Source organism: Manis javanica, chromosome 4 (genome assembly GCF_040802235.1).
Source record: "Manis javanica isolate MJ-LG chromosome 4, MJ_LKY, whole genome shotgun sequence".
Taxonomy (NCBI): Eukaryota; Metazoa; Chordata; class Mammalia; order Pholidota; family Manidae; genus Manis; species Manis javanica.
Genome location: NC_133159.1, coordinates 40,960,171 through 40,980,898, shown reverse-complemented (window position 1 = coordinate 40,980,898; position 20,728 = coordinate 40,960,171). Strand labels below are relative to the sequence as shown.

Here is a 20,728-nt window from a genome sequence, read left to right as displayed (position 1 = left end):
ACAATAATTATTATCCTAATTAATTTGGTCCTAATGCCAATCTATCATTCAACAGACATTCACTGAGCACCTACTATGCTGTTAAGAAAGAGCATAAAACCAAAATGTGATTTATTCCCAATAGAATGTTTAAACATTTTAACAGTAAGATATTAACAAAGGGCCACATGGTGGAAGATGCTCAGGCTGAGAGTGGGGGTGGGGGTGGGGGGAATTGGTAAGAGCCTGGCTATAACTGTTTAAGTTTTTTAAACCTTCCAATAAAATTATGACAAATGTAAGGGAAAGATATAACTGGCTTAGGCGATGTCCGGGAAAGACTGTGAACCCTGTAGTACTCAGCCAATGAGGAACCAGGGGAGGGATTCGTGCACTAGGAGATAAATTACTGGCACCAATCTCCCCAGGTGTGCCTGCTCACCAGACACCCGATCTTGCAAGACTGTCATTAAAGCCTCACTCCGCTGTTCTCTTTGTCTCTCTGTCCACTTATTGAATTTGGACCAGTGAGTGTGTTTCTCACATATGCCAACACTATTCCTTTCCTTAAAGAGTTTAGATATAATTCTTGTTTTCAGAATACACAGATTCAGAAAAGTGATTGTCTCGAGTGATATACAGAAATAGGTGGGAAGGCTCAGATTCTTATCCAGTGCTGTTCACCACCACCCCATCCTACCCCAGAGGCTTTTTACCAGTTGATAAAGATTTAAGTAACTATAGTCTGTGTGGCAGACATGCAGATAGATGGCTGGCAGAAAGAAAGGAAAGTTAGCAGGCAGGTAAGCAGGAATGAAGGCCCACTGGTCTCATGAGAGCTGGGTAGGTTGCAAGAGGCAAATACATTGACCTCGGAGACATGAATGTGGCAGCAGAATTGGAAGAAGAGACAGAAAATTTTCAAAGCAAACCTATACCTCTGCTATTCATGATGGCCTAATACAGAGCTTAAGTCTTCAAGAAACCTTACATTTTTTTTAGGATTCCCTATATAAGAGGTCAGGGTCTTTTATAATGTCTACAAAAGTTTTCCGTTAAAAATGGTAAACAAAATGGTGGCACCTGAAGAGGTAAGCTTTAGTTTGTCTAGCAAGTTCTCTTTTGCAAAATACAGTCTGATGATGTTGAATAAATGCAGCAGATAATGTATTTTCATCTAATTATGCAGCACTTTCTAAAGGACTTATTCTGTCCCAGGCTCAGGACTAGGTGTTGGGGAATGCACAACTTTTATCTTCAAGGTTTTACCTTTGATATTATGGATCTTTGTATACATCTACACACATATGCAGATTCAGCTTCAAGGAGTATTTATTGAGCACTTAAAATGTGCCTGACACTGTGTTGCATGTTACTTCCCTTAATTCTCCAAGAAACTCTATGAGTCTCAGGGAGGTTAGAGATACTGTTGGAGCTAATGGCAGATATGAGTCCCTAGTCCAGCCTTTTGATTTGAGCTACATTACAAACCACACATGTTGAGAGATGTATTGGGGAGATAAGTTCATTTGACAGAAGACTCATGGTTATGTGGTCTCCTTGATACTGTCCATTTGGATATAAACATGTGCATTGAGTATGATTATGTGCATTTATCAGCTAGATGTGTCAGCTCCCAAACATCTGTTACATTTGTTGGATGGATCTCTGGGGATAAACAATATTTGACCAATTGGAAGGAAATATTTAGCAGAGGAAAAAAGATTACATCCATGGTCATGTTATAAGTACAGCATGGAGAATAGAGTCAATGATCCTATAACATCTTCCTATGTTGACAGATAGTAACTGTACTAGTGGGGGTGAGGATTTCATAATATGGGTAACTGTTGAACCACTGTGTTGTATACTTGAAACCAATATAAGATTGTATATTGAAGATATTTCAATTGAAACAAATTTTGAAATAAATAAACAATTCACAGAAGAAATAAAAATGTCAAAAAAAAATCCGTCCTTGGTTAATACACTGCTCTCTTGCTCTCAGTGATTAAGAACTCTCCTTCAGCTGACCCCTGTCTGCTCTGCTCTCCTCTCCTCTCCCCTGCAAAACCAAACAGTGCTGTTTGCATTTTCCTTGAAACACCACGCTGTTTTCATGCCTCTGGAACTTGGCATGCACAAGTCATTCTGTTTGGAACACCCCTCCTCACCTTTTCTGTCTTTTCAATTCCTACTTCATCAGGCATGCCTTCACTGAAGTCCACCCTGACTCTGGGGGACAGTCAGTGCTTCTCGGAATCTCATTTCTCAGTGCTATGTCTGCGCACCTGGTGCTTGGCACAAAGTGAATGCTCAAAAACCATTTGTTGAATGAAGGAATAATGAGCCCAGAGCCATGGTGCAGATGAACTGGGTTCTAGTTTCAGGTCTACAAGTGATAGTTATATGTCCATGAGCAAGTCACTTCCTTCTCGGGGCTTCAGTTTCCCCATCTGTAAAATGAGGGGGTCAGATTAAGTGATCACTAAGGGTCACTCTGGCTTGAGCTTCTTATGATGTTAAAATGTTGTGATGTTAAGAAGAAAACTATAAAATATTAAAGTGGGACTTTATTAACCATGTGACATTATTCTCCTAACAAGAAAGGGCCCTTACTTTGGGGCATTTCTTTTATTTATTTATTTATTTATTTATTTATTTTGGTATCATTAATATACAATCACATGAAGAACATTATGTTTACTAGACTCCCCCCTTCACCAAGTCCCCCCCATATACCCCATTAGTCATTGTTGTTTGGGGACATTTTAAATTGTGTCTGGTTTGATTTTCATCAGTACTGTTCACCCAGAGAAATAATTAGCAATAAAAAGTTCTCAATTCTAACCTCTCTTACCACAAAGTTCAAGGCCAAAGTTGTACAACTATCTACATGCTTGTTAGGCTCAATTAACATTTGTCAAATGGATTAATAAAGGAATTGATTCATTTGTAAGGCTGAGAATCTTACAGTGAAGGCAAAAGGCACATGATCATGCATCCATTCAGTCATCCAACAAATACTTTGGCGATTAACTCTGGCCTAGATACTAGGACACAGTGGTAGGTAAAATAGTTATGGAACTTACCAGCTTAGTGAGGAAAACAGACATTATTCAAATTATATTTCAATAACTGTATTAATTACAAACCACAAAGTACTACGACTTTTACAAATATAAGAGTTATACAGGGCTTTTCATCCATGTGACCTCATGGGAAGCCATATAGTATAGGGGTTAAAAGTTCAGATTTTGGTGTTGCACAGGCCTAGGTCTGAACCTGGCTTACCCACTTACTTACAGTCTGGGCTCTTAAACAAGTTTCTGAGCTTCACTTTCCTCATCTTTTGAATGGGGGAAAAAATAGGACATTTGTCACAGAGCTATTATGAGAATGCAATTAGATAATGTATGTAAAGCATTCAATACAATGCCTGCATTTGGCTGCTAAACAGCTGTTATTATGATTATAGACCTTTTGTTCTTCATAGCACTTTTCCCTCTATCTGCCTCTTCTTCCAGAGAAAAGGCAGTGTTTGAAATCAGACAGATTTGGGTCCATATCTAGGTCCGCCACTTATTAGATGCAAAATGGAATTAACAACACCTATCTCATAGCATTGTCCATGGGACTGAGGTGACATTTTAAGGGACCTACAGAGGGCCTAACATATAATAAATCTTTTGGCTTTGGCGTTGATACTTATCCTTCATTGGATTAACTGTGGTCAGGGAAGTGGTATTTACTTCATTCAAACCACAGCAGCTTCAGGCAGAAAGAACCCGCTGGGGCCCCTCTCTGGGGAGTGGTGGGAGAGGTAGTCACTCAGACATCCTGGCCATCAAACATTGAGATCTCAGAAGAGGCAGGAGAAGACCACAGAAAGGAGGCCTACCCACTGGGTCTCATAAGGGGAGCTAGTTGAGTCAGGTGGTGTTATTGGATGTGTATTGATGTGGGATTTTCATGGGCAGAGCTGAGTCAATAACCCTAGATATTGGGTAGTGGGGTTTGAGACATATCCATTCAGTTGCAGGGAGGAGGTGAAATAAAGGCAACCCCCCATGACTCTCCATTCCCAACCTGCCAGACTGCCCTATGAGTCTGGGACCGTGCGGGGGCCCAGGAAGTGGAGTCAGCAACTCTAAGGCATAAAATCAGAAAAGGCACTGAATGTTTGGGTGGAATGCCAGGTTCCAAAAAAATGTCTTTTTGTCTCTCTGCCATTTATGCCAAAGCAAAACAAATTTATCAGCATCTTCTTGAAAGTGCAAGGGAGTGCTAAAAAGTTTAAGCAATAAAACAGGGTAAATGGAAATTGTTTAATATCATCATTATTAATTCAAGAAGTATTAGATGGTATGCTAATCTCTTTACTTGGTGAGCTGATTTTATTGTTTTAGTTTACTAAATATAAATATGTGTAAGGGCTTAGTCTCCCTAACCATAATTTTCCATCTACTTTTATGAGAATGCCTCACATCTTTTAACCATACTTTCCAATGATGGTTTCAGGACTTAATTCTCTTAGTGAATGGTGGGATTGAGCACTGATGTGTAAGTGGCTCAACTATTTGATAGTGGAGCCACCCTATATAGTATTGCATGAATAATGGGGTTCAGGCATCAGATATTGAGGATGATTTCAAGGATATTGGAGCTGTCCTCTGACATTCCCTTACTGTTCCTGTAAGGCTTGGTCAGCCTTAGCTGCATCTTACTACCTTATTATCTTTAAGAAACCACAAATCACTTCTGCATGTTGCTTTATTTTTTCTTTACCCCATAGATGGCTGGAAAAAAGGATGGGTGGAATCTAAACATAGGTCAGATTATAGTAAATTTCAGCTCACTGCAGGAAAATTTTATGGAGACAAAGAAAAGGGTAAAGGTAAATGCTGAAGAAAATACTAATTGGGAAAATTCTGAATTTATACAATTGTTCTTTTCCATGATTACCAATTCATTTCTCTTTCCTTGAATTTTTTTAAAAAGTAGTAGATGGAGAACAATGACTCTCCACAAAAATAATAATGTCCATTAACTGAAGAACAGGTATTCAAAATTATGACCTTAGATGCATTATCCTCATCAATCTTCCTAACAACTTCACGAGAGTGTTGCTATTATGTTCCCAGTTTTGCAGTGGGGTCCCAGAGAGGCTGGGTAATTTGCCCAAGGCTCTGTACACAGCTGGCAAGAGGCAGAGCTGAGATCTGATTCTAGGTCTGACTCCAGGACTGTGCCCATTACTGCTAGATGCTACTGCTTCCCCCAAGCCAAGGATTTTTTTATGTAACCCTGCACTTGAAACAGGGAAAAGTACTATATAACCCCTAAATGCTGCTTTCCCCTAGAGCAGCTTGGTACAAAGGAGAGTGGAGCAGAAAGACCTAGGGTTGAGAGCCATGACTTGCTAGCTGCATTATTTGTACAAGTGTTTTCACTTCTCTGAGACTAATATCGAGATAATAGGTGGAGATAATCATCATCTGCCATGCTCATTAGACAGGTCTGCTGTAAGAGCCAAATAACATTATGGGGATTATGAAGAAAGGGGGAGTGCTGAGGACAATGTCTACAGGCATGGGGTTTTTTGCCTGAGAATGCTTTTGTCCTATAATTAGAATCCACTGATTGTCCCCTGGAGTGATTTCCCATATGCTCTATCCTGGCTACTGTTATGAATCTCATTTTCATGTTTATTAAAGGAGAGAATTACAAAGTGGCTTGAACATTTAATATCTCATTTACATCCACTCTGGAAAATTGTTTCCAAAGGAAAGAGAATCAGAGACTAAGTGACCTGTGGGACACCTGCTTCTTGGTGACTCTGAGAGTAGTCTCTGCACAGCCACCCATTTCGTAGTTTGATTTCTTGTTTGTTGCTCTTCACATCTCATCCCACTCGAGTTCATTAGGTTCCTCATGGTTGTTTTAGAAGGGCTCTTGGGTACAAACAAGGCTCAGAGACGGGGGGATTGCTTGGGCTACAGAGCAAGGTTTGGTAGAGCAGAGATTCAAAGCTTGGTCTTCTGCCAATGGGCTCAATGCTCTTTCCCTTGTGTGCACTCCCTCTGCATGAAATCTCCTCTGGTACTCTAGTCTCATGTGAGGCCTTTGGGGAAGTAAGCATATGCAAAAACAAGAGACAGCTCTGAATGCGATATCAGACATAAAAGTGCTTAGTACAGATACTACTGTGCAAAAAATGCTTGAGACATCTGAATCAGGACTTGTGATCCTTCTGTGCAATTCAGCACATATTTATTGAACATTTCCTCTGTGTCAGATCTTAGCTTAGATGCTGGGAATGTAAAGATGCCCCTGCTATTCAGGAACTTAGAAATTATTTAAAAAGAACAAAATAAACCTGATTGCAACCTCGTATGACTCAGGGAAGTACAGAGAACTGTGGGGTCATGAAGGAAGGACCCTCACCAAGCATAAATAATGATAGTCCCTTGCATTTTATGTTCACAGCTTACAAAATGACTCTCTCATCTCTTACCCACTTGACTGTCATGGAAACCCTATGAGGTAGGAATAATTATCCACATTTTGCTGATAAGGAAACTGAGGCTCAGAGAGTTACAGTGACAGAGCTATAACTAGTAAGCTGGGCATCTGTAATCTTGTATGTTACTAGGCTTCCTTGGGGCCGTCCAGCTTTTACATAGCTCCAACCTTGAATCCAGTTTCAACATGGTTGATGTTAAAAAGCCAACAAACAACAAATTCAACTCCCAAAGCACTGAGGAAGAATTTGGATTTTACTGAATGTTTTTGTACAAAGTCAGAGGAAAAACTTATGCTACACATCATACAGCAAAATTTCCTAAAACTCTGTCTAAACATTTCTTCTTTTCCCCAAAGAGCTTCAGATCTCTCTTTTCAAGCCTTTGCCAAAATTCTCCTCTTTAGTCTCTTGCCCTTTTTGGGTCTGCATCCTCTTTTCCCAGCTCTCTTTCTTATCTTTCAATCTCTCTCATATGTTGAGCATTATAGCACACTGGGTGTCTAAAACGTGTCTTTGCCCATCTCTATTTTTTCCAGAATACCCCCTTGTTACAAGGAGTTTATATGTGTATATATATGTGGTGGTTGTAGAAGGGAAATTGGGAGTAATTTTTTAAATGTGATTTTTTTTTTTTGCTTTTCATATGAGTATTTAGTTGATGCTGAAAAAAACCCCAGCAAGTTTGGGCTGCTACCATCTCCATTTCACAGATATGGAAACAGGGGCAAGAAATATGACCAAGGAGAGTAAGCAGAAAGTCAGAACTCAAACCCAGTGTGTTTGGCTTTAAAACTTGTGCTGTTTTCTACTCCACCCTTTTGCCTTCTGTTTGCTGGGACACTGGCATGTGAATATAAAAGGCAGAATAACAGACACACTTTCAAAAAGGTATTGAAGTGCCATGAGATCACAAAAAATGGCACAACTCAGGTCCTAACTGGGGCTTTCTGGAGGAGGTATTAATTGTTCTTTGAAGAAAGAATTGTATTTTAATAGTCAGAGGAGATGGAGGAAATGTGATGAGGACAGAGGAAACAATATGTGTAAAAGTTCAGAGGCATGAAATTCAAATGCAAGAGGAGAAAATGATGAAATCATTATGGCTAGAGCACAGTGTGTGTGGGGGGGTGGTGGGTGTTTAGGAGTTGGAGAGCAATAACATGGGAGGTGAAGTTGAAAAACTAGGTTAAAAATGATTCTTGGACCTTTGTCAGGTGAAGCTGTCTCTAGGCTCAGAGCTGCTGATCAACACAACAGTTCCCTCTAAAGTTTTCATAAAGCAGAAAGAAGTCAGGGCTCTATTTCTAGGAAGGCTTGGGTTGAATCCCAGTTGTTAGGCCTTGGGCAAGTTGCTTAACTTTTCTGAGGCACAATTTTCCCAGCTAAGAGTGGAGATAGTGACACCTACTTGTAAGAACTCAATGATATGGTATAAAGCGCCTGGCGCAAGAGGGGCTTCTTGACTGTGTTTGGGCAATAGGAGCTGTGGCAGGAAGTCAGAGGGAGGGAAGAGGGTGTGTCCCTCATTTGAAAGTCACAGCTTCTCTCCTGGCTGCCCTCTCCACAGGATTCTTTCTTCTGGGTCTGGTAACCAAGCACTCTTTCTCCTTGCCCTTCAGGCCTAGGAGAAAGAGTGGTTACCAGAATAGCCAGTGGCAGGGAATAGCCCTACTACTGCTACCGTGGAGCATGGTACTGTTTCTTGTGTTTTCTCATTGTCTTGCCCCCACATCTGTAAGTAGTTCCTTTCTTAAATTCTCCTCTATTTGAGTGAGCTGTATTTCTTGCTAGGACCCTGATTAACACACAGGTTATGTCTATCTTGGTCTCAGACCAGGAAAACTATCTAAAAGTGATGTAAAATCATTTATTGGTGTTTAATGTCTGGGCCCTGACATCTGTGGCTTTGGCAACAACAAGGTACAAGTCATTCTTCATTATCAAGGGAAATACCATGAGAACAAGACCATCAAGTGCTGGGTAAGTGTGTGGGCTAGTCATCAGCCTGGAGAAGGATAAGCATTTTATGTATGTTATCTTCCTTAAGCCTTACAAAAACACCATAAATCAAATGTCATCTCCATTCTACAGATTAGAAAATAGACCTAGAGATGTGCTGCAAATTATAGGACTTCACATAGCCATCAACCTGAAAGCCTAGTAAGTCATAGAAGGTCCTCTTTTGGAACAGACTTTGGCATGGACCAGTTTCCCAATATTAGATATTGAGGGGATGGAGGAGGTGGGGAATGCTGGGCATAAATATGGGGGTGGGTTTATCTTAGTAACATCAGGTTAGAGAGATGTAGGCTGGCTGGAGGATAATAGCTGGATATCATCAGCAACTCAACAGGCATTCACCAAATGCCACTCTGTGCTGGACCTTGGGCTGGGGATAGAGTGAGTCAGATGGCCTCTGACCTCACAGAACTCACAGTCCTGTGAAGGTAAGAGTCAAGGAAAGCAGAGTGACCACCTAATATGATCAGGGTCTGTAGGAGCACAGAAGAGGTCCCCCATCCAACCCTCTTCCCTCCATACCTCTATGGATATCAATATTTAGCTGGACACTTTGAGGGACTGGTGCCCCTGGTTTCTTTTCTAGTGCCTCCAGCCTCCTTCTCCCATCCCCACAGCTGAGATTTTCCACCTGTTTCCCTGTCAAATACCCTCTAACCTCAGGTTTCTTATCTTCAGGATCCTCTATTTGCAGACCTTCATCCTATTCCTTGGTTTCCTGGCATAGGGGTCTTTTATCCTGGGAGGTAGGAAGTCCCATTCATCTTCCAGATCCTCCAGATGGAGGCTTAGGAAATGCTTCCTAGAGAAGGTTCCCTTGTGCTGAGTTTTGAAAGACAAGCAGCATTGGTCTTGTGAAGGAGAGCGACAGTTTAGTGAGGATTGAATTCCTGGAAGAGGTAATCACAGGAGAAAAACCAAGAAGACTTGAGAAAGAGTGGCACTGCAAGAAGTTTGGCACAGGGGTGTAGGGGAGAGGCAGAAACAGAGTCTTCAGGAGCTCATAGGTTCTGGGCCACTGAAGAGCTTGTGTCTAGGACCAAGGCCTTCCCTAGCAGGAAGTCTTGTCTTATATTTATAAGTCCTTAATATGTTTGGCATTTATATGTTAATAAAATGAATTTCAAACAGTGAATTCATTAGAATAAGGGAAGCAGGAAATTGGGTTGGAGGGAAGACATTCCAGACCCAGGGAAGAGCAGAAGCAAAGACACATAGTTAGAAAAAAATGTTGTGAAAAGAACAGAAAGCAGCAGTTCAGTGTTTTAGGAGCATAAAGTTCAAGGTGGAGAATGGTGGGAGATGAGATTGGAAAAGTCTGCCAGAGCCAGGTCATGAAGGGCCTCACTTGCTATGTTGCTACCCCAGGTGACAGCAGAGTCAGTCTCATGTGGAGGAGATGCTTGGGGTTAAGCAAGGGCAGCATGAGATCCAGCAGCTGGAATCCAGACCCTAGGGAGAGTCCTGCAGAGAGGTAGGAGATTCAGCAAAGGACTCCCATCCCAGGAGGAGGGAGGTGGAGTCAGGGAATTAAGGCAGATGATCAGCCAGTATCTGCGTCTTCTTGCAGGCCCAGCATACAGGCTCAGGGCAGCAAGATGGACTATGTACCTGATGCAGTCAGGGCTGGCTCAAGGCCTAGGGGCGAGAGGACAGGCTGTAGAGTGGAACTGGGGAAGAGGGAACTTAGTTAGCTAGTCAGGGCTCTATCAAGACTAATCACAAAGCAGCTGAGACAGCCCAGGAACCAGGGAACTTTCCCAGTTGCAATGCTGCTGAATGACTGAGAGTCTGGTCAGCTTGGCATTGAAACCTTCAGTCCACCTGGGCAAATGGTCAGCACCAAGGTGAACGGCCTGGTAGACCAAGCAAAACTTTGGAGGCTCCACAGCAGAAGAAAGATGAAAATTGATGTAGGCTGTCTGTGGCTTGAAGCTCTGTTTTGGGAAATAGAAGGGACTGGGGTACAAAAGGAGGCCTCATACACGTCTGGGAACATCCTGGGTATAAGGCAGGTCACCGAGAGAGGTCTTCACAAAGAGAGACCCAGGCCAGAAGACGTTTTCTGACAATAGGGACACACGATTGGGAGAGGGGATAGGAAAGGGTCAGAGAAAGGGAAGTTAACATCTTATTTGAGTTTAAAGAATTCAAAGTCAGAGTGACAGTGAACCTGAGGAGAGGATGAAGTTGCTTACAGGCTTTTTATTCTCTCCTGTATTGGGTTTGTTTGCAGACTCCTGAACTGGGCTTTCACTGGGGTGAGGACAGGAGGGTAGCAGGGGCAGAGACACGTCCAACAAGACTATACTCTAGACCCCAGTTTCATCCCAGACCACAGTTTGTCCTCATGGAGGAACATTTTGTTTTAGGACGGAGAGGACTTTGAGTACATCCCAGACCCAGATACCAAGAAACCAGATAACTGGGATGAAACAATGGATGGGGAGTGGGAAGGGCCTCTGATACCAAACCTGAAGTATAAGGTGAGGGGGTCTTTCTTTCCAATAATGACAAAGAGACATAAGACAAAGAGATGTAAGTTTTAACTTACAAAACAGAACTCAGATCCTCTGGTCATCCCACCCACCGTAAGACTGTACCCTCCTCATCTGGACCCTGACCTCAGGGCTGTGTCTAACCTGGGAAAGAGTAGGCTGCAAAGGTCAACAATGGGAGGCAAAGGGCCAGGCAGCCCTAGGTGAGGGGTTGGCCCAGAATGGTGGAAAGCAGCCAAAGGAACATGGTCAAAACAGGAAATGGTTCTGGGGTCAGGAGCCAGAAATCTCAGAAGTGGTCCAGAAAGGGAAAGGGCAGGACATGAGTGAGCCAAAGGTGTGGGGGTATGAGGAATTCTTCCTAAGGGCCTACTCCTGACCTTATCAGAAGGATGAGGGGACTGGAACTAAAGGAATGAGCTATAAAATGGTTCAGAGGTAAAACTGACTGAGGAGCAAGTATGATTTTATTGGGCTATGTTTTCTGTGGAACACACCAGAAGAGAGTGGCTCCCAGAGCCAGAGCCCTTAGTGTTCCCTGTGAAGCTGCATTTTCTTAACTTCATGAACAAACTTATGCAGAGAGATGGGACCAGGCTCAGAAAGGGTCTTCTGCCAGCTTGTTCTGCAACCTCTGGATAGAAAGGGGAATTTGGAAGAGTTTTATGCATTACCTCAAAGAAAGGGAAAGAAGCTCCAGGAATCCTGCCCTGAATCCTTATGTCTAATACACAACTGTCTTTTTAAATTGATTGGTCTTTCTGATTGCAGGGGAAAATGGAAAAATACTAATTCCATGTTCATTCTTTGTTTATTTGCTTAGGGACATTGGAAACCTAGGGACGTTGGAAACCCTGGATCATTGACAATTCCAATTACCAGGGGGAGTGGATTCATCCAGAAATAGACAACCCTAAATATAAGCCTGACCCCACTATTTGTAACTATTATAACATCAGTGTTCTTGGCCTGGACATTTGGTAGGTAAAGCTCTTTGGGTTCAAAGCCACTGATCAACAGTCCCTCTAAAGTTTCCACAAAGAAGAAAGAGTTCCAGCCTGGAAATCATAAGACTTAATGAGTCTTGATCTTTCTAAACCTCAAACTGCTTATGTTTAAAATGGGTCAAGTTATATTCATCCTGATAATTATCATAGCTAAAATGTATTGAATCTCTACCATATACCCAGCACTGTATTAGAGACTTTATAAATACCATTTAATTCTTACTATGAAATCTCCTATTTCCAAATGTGAAACTGAGGTTCAGAAAATTAAATGATATGCCTGAAAACACACCTGCTAAGCAGAAAAGCTGGGATCATAGGGCAGGCCCTGCTGAGGCCAGACTTAGGATTCCAGTACCTTATACTGCCCTGCTGGTTCTACATGATTCCCAGGGGTGGTTCTGGGAATAAAAGGAATCAGAGATGTGGTAAAACTCTGAAATATTAAAATCCCCAGACAGATGTTGATTGTCCCAGCCATGATGACAAGTCTTGACCTAGACTTCCTCTCTCTCCCAGTCATCTTTCCTGGCCCCGATTGGAGGGGAAGCAAAGGGCTCAGTTACTCAGGCCTTCATAGTATTTTTCTCTGACTCTTCACTGAGAACTATTATTGAAGATGAGGAGGATTCTTCCCCCAACTCAGGAGTAAAGAGTGCCTCAAGTGCCAGTCCCATCAAGGCTTTACCCTAGGGGGCCTTTTAGAAACTGCAACAACCTATGTTGTCTTGAAATTCCTTGGGAGAGGAAGGGAACTTACTTTTGTTAAACACTGGGCTGAGATCAGTGCATTACCTAAATTATCTCCCTTAACTCTCACAACTCTATGAAGTATTATTATCCCTTATTATTACTCCATTTTACATTTGAGAGAATTGAAACCGTGTGGTAGAGACAGGGTTCAAAGGTCTGTGAGCCATTAAATCCTTGCTTTATTGACTCTACCCACTATACAATAGAGCCTCTAGAAACCACAGCCATTTGTCCTTGGGTGTATCCTGAAAGGTCCCAAGGTCAGGGAAATCACTGTCTCTAACTAGTGATTTCTACAGATCAGTGCCACCAAAGGTCTCCTGAACAGACAAACCCTACTTGAAGCATTCTTGGTTTATTTATTTATTTTCCACCTTATTTATTTCCACTTCTGTGGTTTCCTGGCTCAATGAGACCAGAATAGGAGTGCAAGGAGATGATGTGTGTAAATCACCACCTACACAGTAGGGATTCAGGAGAGAAGGAAAGAAGGACACATTATGTCCCACTTTCCTTCCTCTCTTATCTGAAGAATGTGGATACAGTTTGCACAAGTTCCAGCTGTTATCTGTTTTTTTTTCAGTTGTTCCTGTTTAGTAAATAATAGAACTTTCCACATCTTGTAACAATATGTAGTCATATTAATATGCCTAATCTGATTGTTTCCTTAAAATGCATTGGGATTTTTTTTCACTGAAAACATTAAGGTATACATTTTTAACTGTATCTGTGTTCATTTACAGAATTTTAAGATTACTTGGCACCAGTTGCTTTGAGTTCTATCAACTTTTCCAAGCAGGCAAACCTTCCTATTTGGGAATTTAAACCAAATTTTAACATGCATATGAATCACTTAGGCATCTTATTAAAGCTCAGATTCTGATCCAGCAGGTCTGTGATGAAGCCTGAGAGATAATATTCCTAAAACTTCAGCATTATTTCTTTACCTTTTGTTTTTGGTGACAACATTCTGCACACTGTTGCAGGCATCCTTCTCCTCTAAGTTCTAACTGAGCCTGGCACTCACAGATCCACCCTACTCACTCAGCCAACCCCACACACTCAGTTTACCACAGGGTCCCTGCACCTTATTGTGAAGCCTAGGGACTCAGTATTGAGATGGGCTGGAATTCCCTCACCTGCTCCACCCAACCTGGTGTCCAGCCTCCAGATATTTTGTGAGCCTCATCAGCCTCCCAGTGGGTCCTAGGCTAGTTAAGCTGGTTAATTTTCTTACCCCTCTTACTGTCTGCTCTCTGTTCTGACACCTCCATACACAAACCCTTTGCTTTTTTTTTTTTTGCTTAGGAGGAAGTGATTGCATTCTTTCATCAGGACAGAGGCTGGGAGGAGATGGCAGTGAGCAAAGAAAATTATTTATCTTACTTTGGGGACACCTTATGATCTTTGAAGGAATAGTGACACAAAATGCAATAAATATAGCCTAGACATAATGCATGTTCACATTTCTTAAGTCATATGGTCTGTGTCACACAGGATTTACCATTTCCATTTTATTGATGAGGAGGCCAAGGTTTCAGAGAGGGTGACTCAACTTGTCAAGATCCTGTAGCTAAAAATGTGCCCCAACCTGTGCCTTTTCCATTTTATGATTCAAGTAGGATAGCACAGGAAACCAGGTAACTTTCAGTGAATGAACTGTTTAGGCTTACATTCTAACAAAGCTCATTTTCACATGTTCTTTTCTTCTGAGCACAGTATGAGGAAAGCAGGGGAGGTATATTTTCTTCCATTTTCCAGGTGAAAACATGGAGGCACAGAGGGGAAGTGAGTAGACCAAGGTCACTCCAGTAGTAAGTCTGAGGAAGCAGGACTAGCCCTCAGGTCCCAATTCTTATTTGGAGGCTGGGGGGCACAGAAGAGAATAGGGGAGATTCAGAATATTTCTCATGCAAGCAGGGAAAATGGAGGAGCCAACAAATGAGCAGTTCTCTAAGCAAGACTGCTGACAACACAAAAGACAAAAAAATCCCAAAGGTTAAAAGAAAATCTCAAAGTTGCACAAGGAATTATTAAAACTATTTAAAAGTGGTTCAGAGCAAAATAATATTCTCTATTCAAAGTGGCTATTTTGTCATTTACTTTTCTTTTGGGAGCAGGGTTGATGGGATGGTATAACCCAAATAAAGTCTTTCTTATTTAATAAGACATAACAAAACAAAACTTTTTCAAACCTGGAAGGAGGGACACATGATAACTCATGCTGCAAACTTTCTCTTGGTCATGCAACTGCTCCCACACAATTAACCTGCTGATTTATTTTACATATTGCTGAAGTAAGAAAAAAACACAGAATGACCCTCCTTTTTGTCCTTTTTGAACCATATCCAGATACTGAAAAGTTATGATAATAATAATTGCCATTTCTTGAATGACTATTATCTGCTAGATACTGTGCTTTATATATATTATTTCTAATTTTCATTAAGTTGTGTAATTTGCCCAAAGGAGCTGAGTTGAGTAATTTTCCCTAAGTCACACAGATAGTATGTGGTTGAGCTGGTCTAACTCCATGGCTTGCCCTCTTTCTATTCTGTTCCTTTATCATTAAGTAACAAACACTGAAATTATTACATACCATTGACTTAATTAATCTTTTCTTTTAATTGTAAATACTAATTTTAAGTTATTTTAAGAAAACAGAGAAATGTGGTAGAGAATCTAAATTCTGCTCACAGTTCTTGTCATACCTTTTCTTTTCCTTCCTTTAGTTTTTCTGATTATGTTAAGAAGAGAACCTTAAAAAATACCTGTAAGTTGCATTAGAGGTAGGTGCTGTCAATCTGAGCCAGGGCAAGAGCCACTGGGCAGCAATTTGGAACCTAGCAGAGTGATGAATATTTCTTTACAACCCTCTAAATTATTAGTCAGAGGTTTGAGGAACACACAACCTTGGGAAACAGTAAATTAACTTCTTTTCAGAATGAGTCAGCTAAGGCATTAGAGCATTCTGGGCCCTCTGTATTATTAATCACCTTTGTATTCACTCCGTCATTACACCTTGATTATTGATTAAAATCGCTAGGCCTATGGCCTGAGAATCTGAATTTAGCAAGGATCCCAGGTAATTTTTTAAGCCCTTCAACCTAGTTCTAACCCTATTGTTTTCATTTCAACAGATGAAGTCAAGCAGCATCTTTGACAATTTTCTTCTTAGAAATAATGAAGCGTTTGCTGAAGAGGTTGGAAATAAGACCTAGGGTATAAGAAAAGTAAGATATTCCCCCACCCTCAGTTCCATATGTCTGACTCCTCAGCTGGGCACTGTCCTTTGCATTTTAAAAGTCAGCCTTACAGTCATTGTCTCGCTTGCTGGGCACATGGTCCTAAAAGGTGAGGGAGAGAATTCACATTCATTGTATATCTACAACTTTGTACTCTCTGTGAGCACTTTCCAAAAGTTATCCGACTTAGCCCTTAAAAGGACCGCAAGACAGATATTATTCCAATTTTTCAGGTGTAGGAACTGAGATTCAGAGAGTATATACAAAGTGCCCAAGATCACACACAGCCTTTAACTTAGCAAGTTAGAACTCCCACTCCCCATTCACAGTGTGGTGATCTGGAAGGGAGCCACTGAACCTATTTCTGATGGGTGGCTTAGAGAAAGAAAGAAGGGTTATTTACCAGCTTCTCTGCTCTCCTAAAACCATTTTATGGGTGGAGTGATTATTGGGACAGTGGGTTTGTGACTTCCTGTCTCTGCATGAAGATCCATTCAAGCGGGTTTGCAGCCAGTGCTGGATTACTCAGTGGGCAGACTAAGCTCATGCTTAGAACACCAGCAAAGCACAGGCACCAAAAAAATGTTGAAAGAACTTTGATACTTGGTATTTCCAAAGAAACACTGGAATGGTCATCTTGAAAAAAAAATTATTAGACTTCTTTATACTTTCTAATCTTGTTTGGTTTTGTTTTTACATTGGGGTTATCATCTAATATTGTTTTGTTGAGGCAATATTACATATAGGTTAAGAGCATGAGTTTAAGAGCTAGATGTAAAAACAGGCTCCATCACTTCCTAGCTCTATGACCTTGGCAAGTTATTTAACCTCTCTGATCTTTAGTTTCCTCATCTCTAAAATGATGATAGCATGCTGTGTAAGTTCCTGGCATATAATAAGTGCTTAATACATGGGTACCTATTATTATTAAATGATATGTTCACTTGACAAATATTTCTTGAGTGCCTGTTCAAACACTGTTTTAAGTTGTTAGGGATATATCAGTGAAGTAAATGGATTTCTGCCTTCATGGGGCTTATGTGCAGTTTGGGGAGACCAACAAGAAACATATGAAGAGAAAATATGTACATGTGAGATGTGATAATAGCTATGGAGAACGATAAAGCCATAGAGAAGGCTATAATCATGGGTGCTTTGCTCTTTTATATAGGGGTGGTCAGGAGAGGCTACGTTGAATATAGTTAAGAGAAATGGAGGAAGTAAGGAGCAAGTCATGCAGATGTCTGTAGAGGAAAACCCTAGGTAGAAAGAAAAGTAAATGCAAAATCCATGAATTAGAACAAACTCTTGCATTTTCAAGAGTTTAAAAGGCCAATGTGATTAAAGCTAAGCAAGAGAGAAACCATTAGGGCCATTGGAGCCATTTTTAGCAAAAGAGTGAAATGAACTGGCTTATGGTTTAGAATGTTACTCTGGCTGCTGTATTACAAAAGACTATAGGAATAAAAAAGACTATAGTGGAACAAAGGCAGAAGCAGGAGATAAAGGGAAATGCTCAGATCCATTTTGAAGGCAAAACTTACAGGAGTGATAATTACATGTGGAATATGAGTGAGAATTAACAAGGATAGCTCCAAGGTTTTTGACCCAAGTGACTAGAGGATGGAGTTATGAGATGGAGAAGAAGAGGGAGTAGTGGGAGGAGACAGAAATTAAAAACATAGCTGTTCAATGTTAAGTCAGATATGATTATTTAAAATCCAATCAAGGAGGCAATTGCATATGAGTCTGTATAACAGATATAAATTTGGGGGTCATCAGCCTTCAGCTAATACTTAAAGCCCCAAAGAGCTGGATAAAATCCCCTAAGGAATGGGTATATATAGAAAAGAGATTCACAGATGAGCTTTGCGGCACCCCAATATTTAGAGATCAGGGAGATACAGTGGAACAAGCAAAGAAGACAGAGTAGTGAGCAAGGTAGAAAGAGAACCAAGACAGCGTAAATATCCTGGGGCTAAGTGAAGGAAGTATTTGAAGGAGAAAAGGAATGATCTGTGATGTCAAATGGTGAAGAAAGATGAGGACTGAGAATGGATCACTAAGTTTGGTACACAGAATTCATTGGTGACTCCGACAAGAGCAGTTTCAGTGGAGCAATACAGGAAGAAATAGGTTCAAGAAAGAATGGAAAGACACACAGCTGACATACTATAAACATTTTTGGATCACTCAACAATTATACTCTCTATAAATTAATAATTAAATTCTCTATAAGTTGTAGTACCTTTTACAGATCTAGCACCTAAGAAGATGGTTTTCCTTAGGAATACAGATACTTCATCCATAATCACAGGAGTGAAGAATGACAATTTGAAAATAAATACAGGTAGGTGGGTGGTTGTGATGGTGGCGGGAGTGCATGTCAGTTGGAAGAATCTCTGGAAGCAGACACCAGGATAGAGCTAGAAATATAGGAGATTTATTGAAGATAATGCCTGGGAAAGATGAAGGATAAAGGGTGCAGCAATGGGCAGGAAAGTCTGACACCTGTGAAAAAAGAGGGGGAAAGGAAGAGGATTGGGTAGGAATTGCTGCTGAGTGCAGTGCACCTCTGAGAAAGTTACACTAGCCCAACAGGGCTCCAGGGCACAGATTGCCTGTAGAGGAGCACTGTGTAGGAAATGGCCAGACCCTAGAAGCTCCTCTATGCTCAGCCACTGGCTGGGGGCTGCTTTGGAACAGCATGTTCTGGGTTCAAATGCTGCAGCGGATCCCCAGGTACTATAGCTACGGGCTACCAGCTCACTGCACTCCTCAAAACTGACTGACACGTTCATCTTCAAGGGAAATCCGAGTGTTGTACCTCCATGGCTGCCACAGAGTATGTGGAGGAAAATTTATTCTGATTGTGAAATGGGAAGTAAGGCCAACAACTTAACATGAGGTTGGGAGAGAGGTGCTGGAAGTGTGTGAAGGTGGGAAATAGTCATCCAAGGAGGAGGAGAGTGAATCAACCACAGATATATAGCAAGCTCATTGGCGAGTGCTAAGGGCTCACTGGAGTTTTGTTGTAATGTAAAATGAGATCAGTTTGGTTCTATTGTTTTCTCCCACCACTTTCTCGGCTTAGGTGCAGGCATGGAGAGTTGTATTTAACCAGAGATGAGGGTTTGCCCAACTAGGAGGGAAAGCAAGGGAGCTGAGGATGTTTACAAGAGAGTGAGTCCACAAAAGTAAAGAGAAAAGTGAGGATGTGAGTTGGTCGGGGCCTAGTGAAAAGGAGATAGGCTCAATGGATTGTTCAAGGCCCAGGTGGTGTTGAGGAGTTGGTGGTCTTTGGTTACCTTTAGCAAGAGTGGTTTTGGTAAAGAATGGAGAATGGAAACAGGTCAGTGAATAGAGCAGTGAGAGGAAAGTGAAGAAACAGAGACATTAATTATAGCCAGTGATTTCCAGGCAGAAGAAAATGAAAGACTGAGCAAAAGACTTTTTTCCCTAATAATGTGGGAAACACAACAGGATGTCAGCCATTTGCTCCCAGCAGGATTCCAGAAGGCTCCAGTCTTCTGGGCATGCAGGTTCTCAGTCTAGCTTTGTCCCACAAGACTAGGTAAAAGACCACCTGGCCCGGATGCTGTAGGTGAGCATGAAAGCACTAGAGGAATTTGGATCATTTCCTTTCCTTTAGGCCCCTCTGAGTAGAAAGTGTGAAGATGGCTCTAGGGATCAAGTTCTGGGACCTGGATGAACACATTAGAGAACACAGAAGGACTCCTATTTCTGACTTAATGGAAGTTTGTACTGGTCACAGTTCAAAGCAAATTCAGAGAATTCCATAAAGATTGTGGTACTATGATATAGAAGAAAGAGGGCCAGACTCAGAGCCAAACAACCTGGTTTCTAATTTTAGTTCTATCAGTCATTAGCTATATAGCTTGGGCAAGTCATTTAATTAATCTGAACCTCAAATCCCTTATCTAGAAGGTGGCATTAGTAAGACTTACCTCATAAATTGCTGTGAGAATAGAAATCATGTGTGTAGATTGTCTAGCACTGTGCTCAGCAATGCTGTAGGCATTCAGTAAATTTTTTTGAATCTGAACCAGTTTTATATATGAACAAATCACACACACACACACACACACTTTTTTCCACTCCACACATACTGAAAATTTGTGTGTAAATAAACACATCCTGGAAATGTTTAGGAGTGTGGGAAGATGCCAAACATTTCTAAGAGTGTTCTAACTTGGTTTATACCATCTGTACATTATTTTGAAATTTCACATTCTAAACAGGACATGGAGAAGCAATGGAGAGAATGGTATGAAGAAGTGGAAAAAAGAAAACAGGAAGAAGAGGCCAAGAAAAAAAAAAGAAAAAGAGGAGGAACAGGGAGATGACATCTGAGGAACTGAAGCAGAGGGAAGTGAAGAAGATTCTGCTGAGGAGCCAGGAAACAACAGGCAGCTGAAGTAGGACGATGCTGAAAGAGTGTTTCAGGGTGAAAACGGAGAAGTCCACACTGACCAGAAGGATGGACTGTAACTGGGTAAAAAATTGTTACACAGAGAGGCAAATAATGTTGCTTAAAAGGAAAATCTTCTTGAGGTTGGCAAAATCTGGGGAGCAAAATTAATTGCTCTTTTTGAATGAATTTTTGATTTGTATTTCTACCCTATTTTCTTTGCTCTGTATGACCTTGGGATGTCACATTTCCCCTTGGGGCTTCTGTTT

General features: G+C 41.3%; 1 pseudogene; it reads left to right on the top strand.

Moving 5' to 3' along the window:
• Positions 1–306: 306 nt before the first annotated feature.
• Positions 307–20,401, top strand: LOC108393329 (calreticulin-like; annotated as a pseudogene).
• The last annotated feature ends 327 nt before the right edge of the window (positions 20,402–20,728 follow it).